At 57.9% G+C, this 8,914-nt stretch overlaps 1 pseudogene across 1 annotated transcript in view; it reads right to left on the bottom strand.

The window, feature by feature from the left end:
• The window catches only part of LOC144945668 (monoacylglycerol lipase abhd6-A-like), a 9,712-nt pseudogene extending 1,123 nt beyond the window's left edge, over positions 1-8,589 (bottom strand). Inside the window, exons 1-7 of the transcript XR_013639705.1 lie at positions 8,348-8,589; positions 4,383-4,511; positions 3,629-3,830; positions 3,061-3,175; positions 2,634-2,767; positions 2,276-2,432; positions 1,480-1,788 (exon numbers count right to left, since the gene is read on the bottom strand). The product of XR_013639705.1 is annotated as a monoacylglycerol lipase abhd6-A-like (transcript). The remainder of the gene's footprint in view (positions 1-1,479; positions 1,789-2,275; positions 2,433-2,633; positions 2,768-3,060; positions 3,176-3,628; positions 3,831-4,382; positions 4,512-8,347) is intronic.
• Between the last annotated feature and the right edge of the window lie 325 nt (positions 8,590-8,914).

Here is an 8,914-nt window from a genome sequence, read left to right as displayed (position 1 = left end):
TGCAGTCACGAAAGCTTTAAATCGAAGGGGGTGGACTTCTTCCAATATTTGAGGCACTGCATCATCAGCAGGGTCATCCCCACTCTCATGATGTTTTTCCAGGCTTAGGGATTTCCCTTTCCCCAAGACCTCACAGAAATGCTCAGCAAACCTGCAAACCTGTTTCTGGGGGTCAGAGATTGGATCACTGTTCTTTCCCTATGATGGTAATGGGTGTGGCGCTGCAGGTTACTTTTTAATGGAGTCAAAGAGTGATTTGTGATCACGGGCCACTGAGGCAGATTCCATTTCCTCAGCAACCTGTGACCACCACCTATCCTTGCAGTGCCTCACGGCTCTCCGAACCTCCGAGCGAAGGCTGCGGTAAGCCTCCTCATTCTCTGACATGGGATGCTGTCAGTCAGGGCCTCTGGGGAAGTTTGGACCGTGTACCCAAAGCAGCCATTGCAGCTGCATGAGCCACAGTTCTAAACCTCGCCCATTTCCCCTTGGCATCAGGAGGAGTAGGGACGATGCCAACCCCAGCTGCAAGCAATGATGAAATTCTTGCTTGCAACTTTAATCAGCTAGCTGAGACCAGGCCACTGTGGGTTTGAATAGGGTCTTGGGTGTATATCCACCACCAGAGTGGAAGAATGGCAGACGCATCTTACAGATAACAAGTCGATGGTCAGTGGGCAGATCAGCTCCACGGTAGGTCCTGGTGTCAAGGACATGGGCCCGCTGTTCCGTCACTATATAGTCCAGCATATGTTCTTGTTTGGACCCGTCATATATGGGCTGCACAAAAGTCTCCTACCGTTGTTATTGATCTGATCTGGCCCATGCCTTCCAATCACTCCAGACCAGGTGCCAGCATCATGACCAACTCGGGCATTGAGGTCACCCAACAAGATGACTCTATCCCGAGGGGCCACTTTAGCCAGCACCTGTGACAGGTCATAGAAGGCATTTGACTCATCGGCCTTGCCTGCATCCCTCTACGGATGTTCGTCTTCGGTGGGGGCATAAGTAACCACGACCACCACTCCTCACCTCCGGTTGATGGGAAAGCTTCCCACACCTCACCGCCACGCTCCCACGCCCCTTCCATTCTTTTGTTCAGAAGAAGAGCCAAACCCTCACTTGAGGCTGAGTCGACCTGGGAAAGCCCAGCACCAGTTCAGATAATCACCACTGGTGTTGACCGTGAGTGGGAATGGATCTCGGTTCGCCGGGTTCGTACAACACAACCACCACCGCCACCACCACCACGTGTTGCAAATCCCCACTCCACCCAACTCCCCACCCTAACCCCCTAACCCTGGTGATGGCGGTGGCGATGGTGGTTGTGCTAGTAGTGAAGATGGTTGTGGTGGTAGTGGTGATCTTGGTGATGATGATGGTGGTAGTGGAGATGGTGGTGGTAATGATGATGGTGGATAGTGGAGATGGTCATGGTGGTGGTGGCGGTAGTGGAGATTGTCATGGTAGTGGTGATGGTGGTAGTGGTAGTGGAAATGGTCGTGGTGATGATGGTGGTGGTGATGGTGGTGGTGGTGATGATGATGGTGGTGATGATGGTGGTGGTGGTGGTGTGATGATGGTGGTGGTGGTGATGATGATGGTGGTGGTGGTAGTGGAGATGGTTATGGTCGTGGTGGTGTTGGTGGTTGCAGTGGTGATCGTGTTGATGGTGGTGATGGCGGTGATGGCGGTGATGGCGGTGAAGGTGGTGGATGCGCGCCACTCACGCTGGAGGTAGAAATCGTTGTGGTCACGCCGCACGTCCACCATGGCCTGCAGGATCTGTAGCAACGACCACGCGCAGAGGAGGGGCAACCACCCACGCCACCCATTAACGCTCACACCATGCTCTCACCGCAATGCTCGCCCACGCTCACCTGCAACACTCACCCACGCTCGAGCCGCAACGCTCGCCCACGCTCACACCATTAATGCTCGCCAGAAAACGCACGCAATGTTCGCTCACATGGGGGTGGACTAGTTGTGGTTGTCCACTATGTCATGCCCCAAGCCACGTGGCGAGATAATGCCTGGCGATGGCATGGACGTTTCTGTGTGGTGAGTCTATGGGTCTCTGTGTGAGTTTGTGGGTTTTTGTGTGAGTCTATGGGTCTCTGTGTGAGTCTATGGGTCTCTGTGTGAGTCTATGGGTCTCTGTGTGAGTCTATGGGTCTCTGTGTGCGTCTATGGGTCTCTGTGTGCGTCTATGGGTCTCTGTGCGAGTCTGCAGGGGTCCATGTGAGCCTACGGGCGCGTCTGCACTTCGCACCTGCTGCGGCAGCTTGAAGCTGTACGTCACCAGCTGCAGCATGCGTGCCACCTGCGCAGGCGAGCGCGGGATCAGGGAGACTCCGGTGAAATCGCCCCGCAGGCCTCGGCCGCCCGCAGCTCCCCCACGAAGCGGCTCTCCGTCGGCGCATCCAGACCTGGGGGGGGCGGGGGGGACCGCGGCGTGGTGCCGACATGTTCACCGTCACGCTGGTTCCATGGGCACGTCACCCGCCACGATGAGCGTGGCGCCCGTCAGTGCGGCGCTGTGAGTGAGCGAGGCTGCGTGTCGCACCATAAGTGTTGTGCTGCGTGTCGCATCATGAGTGTTGTGCTGCGTGTGGCACATGCACCACCACCGGCGGGACAAATGAGAGTGAGTGTGTGGACATCCCCGGGGGTGGGTGGCTGCGTAGACACCGGCGACGCCGCCACCCATGACGTGCCCAGGAGATGGAACGGAGCCGCGTCCAGCCCCCACCGCAGCCACAAACTGTGCAGGGCAGCGTGGGTTAGAGAGCTCGCGATCGTCACGCACGCTACAAAGGTCCCCCGAGAAGCCTCTTAACAGACTGTAGTGGCAAGTGCCGTCAGCGAGCGGCGCCCATGAAGGCCGGCGCGACACACGAGAGGGTGGGGGGGCCAGCACCACGCCCGGTCCGAACTTTGTCTTCCCGTTTCAAATATTCGTCACTGTTATTGGCCGTTATTGGGAATCAAACTCGGGTTGCCGGGTCCGTAGCGCAGCGTGCACCACCACGCGCGCACACCCCCCACACACCCCACCTGCTTGACGCGGATGACTTGCCCCTGCAGGGAGTAGTCATCACCGTGTGCGCGCGTCGTCCCTTCGTGACCCCGGCATGTCCACACACACCACGTGGCGGTCACGTGGCAGGAACTGCGGAGACAAAGACACACCCCCCCCCCCAACCATGCAGTGGTCAGTCACACTACATGGTCACTCTTCTAACGCCGCTACCCGCGGTCACTGTTCCCGTAAACTTAACGTGCTGATTCCTCCTCCAACTGTTGCTGCCAGACACTTTGCTATCTTATCCACCGTGGTCAACAAGCACCACAAACTCGACACTCATTCACGCACACACTCTACAGAACTTACTGCTGTGAGGCACAAGCGTCATCACTGCGCCACCACCTTGTGCCACCCCGCACCACCCCGCCTCGGCACTACCACCCTGAGCCACCACCCCAAGCCACCACCGAGCATTACCACCACCCCACACTACCACCACGAGCCACTACCCCTGCATTACCACCCTGAGCCACTGCCCCAAGTCACAACCCCGAGCCACCACCCCCGCACCCCCACCAACCGGCCCCGCACCCTCACCCGCAGCAGGGGCAGCCACATGTCCTTGTTGGCGGAGAACGCGTGCAGGAAAAGGAGGCTGGGCCGTGTTACGGTGGCACCACCACCACCATCGCCACTGCCGGCACCGCCGCCGGCACGCCGGCCCAGCTCCGAGTAGCAAAACGTGAAGGCCCCACAGCGGCACTCGCGTATCTGGAAGCCCAGCTGGGTTCGCCAGTACCTGACAGGGAAAGGGGAACACGGGGCGGGGGGCATGGGGGGGACACAAATGGACACGGAGGGGGTGGGGGGCACACGGAGACACCGTCATGGTGAGTGGTGCAGACACGCGGGGACGCTGTGGCTTAAGAGGACCCCCCCCCAGTGGCAGCCGTCCCTGTGCGGCCTGCAGGGGGCACTCGGCACCACCCCAACAGGGGGGGTGGGGAGGGGTCACATCGCGGGCACGGGGCTCGGGGTAGGGTCAGTGGGGTCAGGGTGGGGTCAGGGTGTCAAAAAGACGAGGGTGGGGTGTGGAGTGAGGGCAGGATGATGACAGGGTGAGTGTGGGGTGAGTGTGGGGTGAGTGTGGGGTGAGTGTGGGGTGAGTGTGGGGTGAGTGTGGGGTGAGGCCAGGATGATGATAGGGTGAGTGTGGGATGATGATAGGGTGAGTGTGGGGTGAGTGTGTGGTGAGTGTGGGGTGAGTGTATGGTGAGTGTGGGGTGAGTCTGGGGTGAGTGTGGGGTGAGTGTGGCGTGAGTGTGGGGTGAGGGCGCAAGGGGTCACCCACCAGTCGTGCAGGTAGAGGAATGCCGACGGCTGGAAGAGCCAGTAGTACGCAAAGAGTAGCAGCGGCAGGGACAGGGTCAAGGTCATCGGGTCAAGGGGCAGGGGCAGGCCCGACAGGGACTCCAGCATCCTGATAGACATGGGGACACGGCAGGGGCGGACACATCACGGGGTGAGTGGGTAGATGTGTGGGGGGTGAGTGGGCGAGTGTGTGACTGTGGGCGAGTGGGTGTGTGAATGGGTGGGTGTGGGGGGTGAATGGATGGGTGTGTGGGTGAGTGTGTGAGTGGGGGGTGACTGGGTGAGTGGGTGTGTGAGTGAATGGATGGGTGTGTGTGTGCCTGTGTGGGTGAGTGTCTGACGGTGTGAGTGGGTGGGTGTGTGGTGAGGGGGGGGAGGTGATTGTATGGGCGAGTGGGTCGGTGTGTGGGGGGTGAGTGGGGGGCATGTGTGTGTGGGTGAGTGGGGGGTGAGTGGGTGGGTGGTTGAGTGTGTGGGTGACTGCGAGTGTGTGGGTAACTGTCTGGGTATTTTGTACCATCGGACACTCCACCCCCACAGCTCCCAATTGGTAATAGGGCAGTTGTGGAGAGAGTGGAGAGTTTCCCAAACCTTGGCAGTGTGCTCATGACCGGCTCGGTTTAACAGCAGAGGTCTCACTCCAAATCAGTCGAGTGGCATTATGTTTTCATCGGTTGCGTAACGCTGTGTGGAAGCTACCTGGTCTATCGCTCCACACAAAGCTTCAGGTATTCTCGGCCACAGTCATTCCCTCCCTTCTCTACGCTTGCAGAATGTGGATCCCCCTAATGGAACATTTTCGCTGGTTATAAACATTTAGACTGGTCTGCCTACAATCTATCCTGGGTTTCACCAGGCTGGATTGTGTGAGGAGCTCTCAAATCCTTGAAAGATGTGGACAAAGTCCCATCGGTGAGCTGCCCGAGAGGCAAGGCTGCATTGGCCTGGTCATGTAGCCCGCATGCCCAGCCACCGCATGCCTGAAAAGCTTTTGTTTGGCCGGATCGAGGGGGCTAAATGGGCACGGCACGGGCTAGAGAAAAGATGGAGTGATGTGGTACAGGAGGGCGTGGAGCTGAGTGGACTTGCCAATGACTGGTACCAGCGATGTCAAGATCGGCCTCTGTGGAGGAGGCTCGTGAAAGACGCTACTGGGCAGTTGGAGGCAGTCGCCCTCCAACAATGGAGGGCGGATGAGCGACGCTCACAACAACGAGCGGAGCGCCGGGTGGCTAAAGCACAGCAAGTTGGCACAGTAGGGGGCACAGGTGGTGCATCAGCCAGTCATCTCGGTCATCTCGGTCAGTCGTCCCATGGCACCTGGGTCTGCCCCGTGACCTCCTGCCAGCGGGCGTTCGACACTTCACGTGGCCTCAAGGTGCACATGGCCTGGCACAAGCGTCGTGGTGACGTCACCGCCACTTAGTGGCAAATGGCGGTTGTTGTTGTTGTGGGTGACTGTGTGTGTGTGGGTGACTGTGAGTGTGGGTGACTGTGAGTGTGTGGGTGACTGTGTGTGTGTGGGTGACTGTGAGTGTGGGTGACTGTGAGTGTGTGGGTGACTGTGTGTGTGTGTGACTGTGAGTGTGGGTGAGCGGTAGTGTAGCAGTTAGCGCGCTGCGCTATGAACCTGGCGACCCGGGTTCGATTCCCGCTCACGGCTAACACCAGTGACGATTATCTGAACCGGTCCTGGGCCTCCCCTAGGTCGACTCAGCCTTAAATGAGTACCTGGTGCGGTGTGTAAACATCGCCACTGGGGATACAAAGGCGGTCGGGCGTGGTGCTGGCCACCCAAACCCCTCGTGTACCGTTCTGGCCTTCATAGGTGCTCGCTAACAGCACTTGCCCCTACAGTCTGTTAAGGCTATACGGGGGACCTTTGTCTTTATCTTTGTGGGTGTGTGAGTGTGGGTGACTGTGAGTGTGTGGGTGACTGTGTGTGGGTGACTGTGAGTGTGGGTGAGTGTGGGTGACTGTGTGTGTGGGTAACTGTGAGTGTGTGGGTCACTGTGTGTGGGTGACTGTGTGTGTGTGGTGTGACTGTGTGTGTGTGACTGTGTGTGTGGGTGACTGTGAGTGTGTGGGTGACTGTGAGTGTGGGTGACTGTGACTGTGAGTGTGGGTGACTGTGAGTGTGGGTGACTGTGTGTGGGTGACTGTGAGTGTGTTGGTGACTGTGAGTGACTGTGAGTGTGGGTGACTGTGTGTGTGGGTGACTGTGAGTGTGGGTGACTGTGAGTGTGTGGGTGACTGTGAGTGTGTGGGTGACTGTGAGTGTGGGTGACTGTGAGTGTGGGTGACTGTGTGTGTGTGGGTGACTATGTATGTGGGTTACTGTGAGTGTGGGTGACTGTGTGTGGGTGACTGTGAGTGTGGGTGACTGTGAGTGTGGGTGACTGTGAGTGTGGGTGACTGTGTGTGTGTGGGTGACTATGTGTGTGGGTAACTGTGAGTGTGTGGGTCACTGTGTGTGGGTCACTGTGAGTGTGTGGGTGACTGAGAGTGTGGGTGACTGTGAGTGTGGGTGACTGTGAGTGTGGGTGACTGTGAGTGTGGGTGACTGTGTGTGAATGACTGTGTGTGTGGGTGACTGTGAGTGTGTGGGTGACTGTGAGTGTGTGGGTGACTGTGAGTGTGTGGGTGACTGTGAGTGTGGGTGACTGTGAGTGTGTGGGTGACTGTGTGTGTGGGTAACTGTGAGTGTGTGGGTCACTGTGTGTGTGTAACTGTGAGTGTGGGTGACTGTGAGTGTGTGGGTGACTGTGTGTGTGTGTGACTGTGAGTGTGGGCGACTGTGTGTGTGTGTGACTGTGAGTGTGGGCGACTGTGTGTGTGTGTGACTGAGTGTGGGTGACTGTGTGTGTGTGGGTGACTGTGAGTGTGTGGGTGACTGTGAGTGTGTGGGTGACTGTGTGTGGGTCACTGTGAGTGTGTGGGTGACTGTGAGTGTGTGGGTGACTGTGAGTGTGGGTGTGGGTGACTGTGAGTGTGTGGGTGACTGTGTGTGTGGGTAACTGTGAGTGTGTGGGTCACTGTGTGTGTGTAACTGTGAGTGTGGGTGACTGTGAGTGTGGGTGACTGTGTGTGTGTGTGACTGTGAGTGTGGGTGACTGTGTGTGTGTGGGTGACTGTGAGTGTGTGGGTGACTGTGAGTGTGTGGGTGACTGTGAGTGTGGGTGACTGTGAGTGTGGGTGACTGTGAGTGTGTGGGTGACTGTGAGTGTGGGTGACTGTGAGTGTGGGTGACTGTGTGTGTGTAACTGTGAGTGTGGGTGACTGTGAGTGTGGGTGACTGTGAGTGTGTGGGTGACTGTGTGTGTGTGTGACTGTGAGTGTCGGTGACTGTGTGTGTGTGTGACTGTGAGTGTGGGTGACTGTGTGTGTGTGGGTGACTGTGAGTGTGTGGGTGACTGTGTGTGGGTGACTGTGAGTGTGTGGGTGACTGTGAGTGTGTGGGTGACTGTGAGTGTGTTGGTGACTGTGAGTGTGGGTGACTGTGAGTGTGTGTGACTGTGAGTGTGGGTGACTGTGTGTGTGGGTGACTGTGAGTGTGTGGGTGACTGTGAGTGTGTGGGTGACTGAGTGTGTGGGTGACTGAGTGTGTGGGTGACTGTATGTGTGGGTGACTGTGTGTGTGGGTAACTGTGAGTGTGTGGGTCACTGTGTGTGGGTCACTGTGTGTGGGTGACTGTGAGTGTGTGGGTGACTGTGAGTGTGTGGGTGACTGTGATTGTGTGGGTGACTGTGATTGTGTGGGTGACTGTGAGTGTGGGTGACTGTGTGTGAATGACTGTGTGTGTGGGTGACTGTGAGTGTGTGGGTGACTGTGAGTGTGTGGGTGACTGTGAGTGTGGGTGACTGTGAGTGTGGGTGACTGTGTGTGTGGGTGACTGCGACGTTTCGGCAGGGCGCGTGTTCTTCCTCACAAGCGAGGGAACTCACCTTGGCAGGGGCGACGCGTGGCCTCAGGTCTCCGTCTCTCTCTGTCCCCGTGTCTCTGTCCCCGTGTTTCCCTGCGTCCCCGTGTCTCCCTGTGTCCCAGTGTCTCTGCTCCCCGTGTATTCGCTACCCTGTCTCCCCGTGTCTCTCTCTCCCCGTGTGTCTCCCCGTGTCTCTCTCCCCGTGTCACCCCGCGTGTCTCCCGGAATCTCCGGCGCGAGCGACTTTTACTCTCAAGCGTCCAGCCCCGCCCCCTCCGCGGGCCCCGCCCCCCCTCCGACTGGTGGCGCGAGGCAGGCAGCCAACGGGAAGGCTGCCTCGGTTGATTGACGGCACCGCGTGAGGGTGAGACCCAAGGTGGTGGGGGTGGTCTCGGCCGTGACGTCACGCAATATCGTATCGCGATGTGGAGATCCACGATATGGTCATTATCAGCTTCGTTGCAACGGCGCCCTTCGCAATTGCGCGCATTGAGTCACCATCTTTGAGTTTGATCGCTTGCACAGTGTTCTCTTGTTGTTGTTATTATTGTGTTGTATATTATTGTGTTGTTATTATTGTGTTGTTATT

The sequence above is a fragment of the Lampetra fluviatilis genome, chromosome 38 (genome assembly GCF_964198595.1).
Source record: "Lampetra fluviatilis chromosome 38, kcLamFluv1.1, whole genome shotgun sequence".
NCBI classification, from domain to species: Eukaryota; Metazoa; Chordata; class Hyperoartia; order Petromyzontiformes; family Petromyzontidae; genus Lampetra; species Lampetra fluviatilis.
Note: the sequence above shows the minus strand (reverse complement) of the source record. Positions and strands in the feature narration are given on the sequence as shown.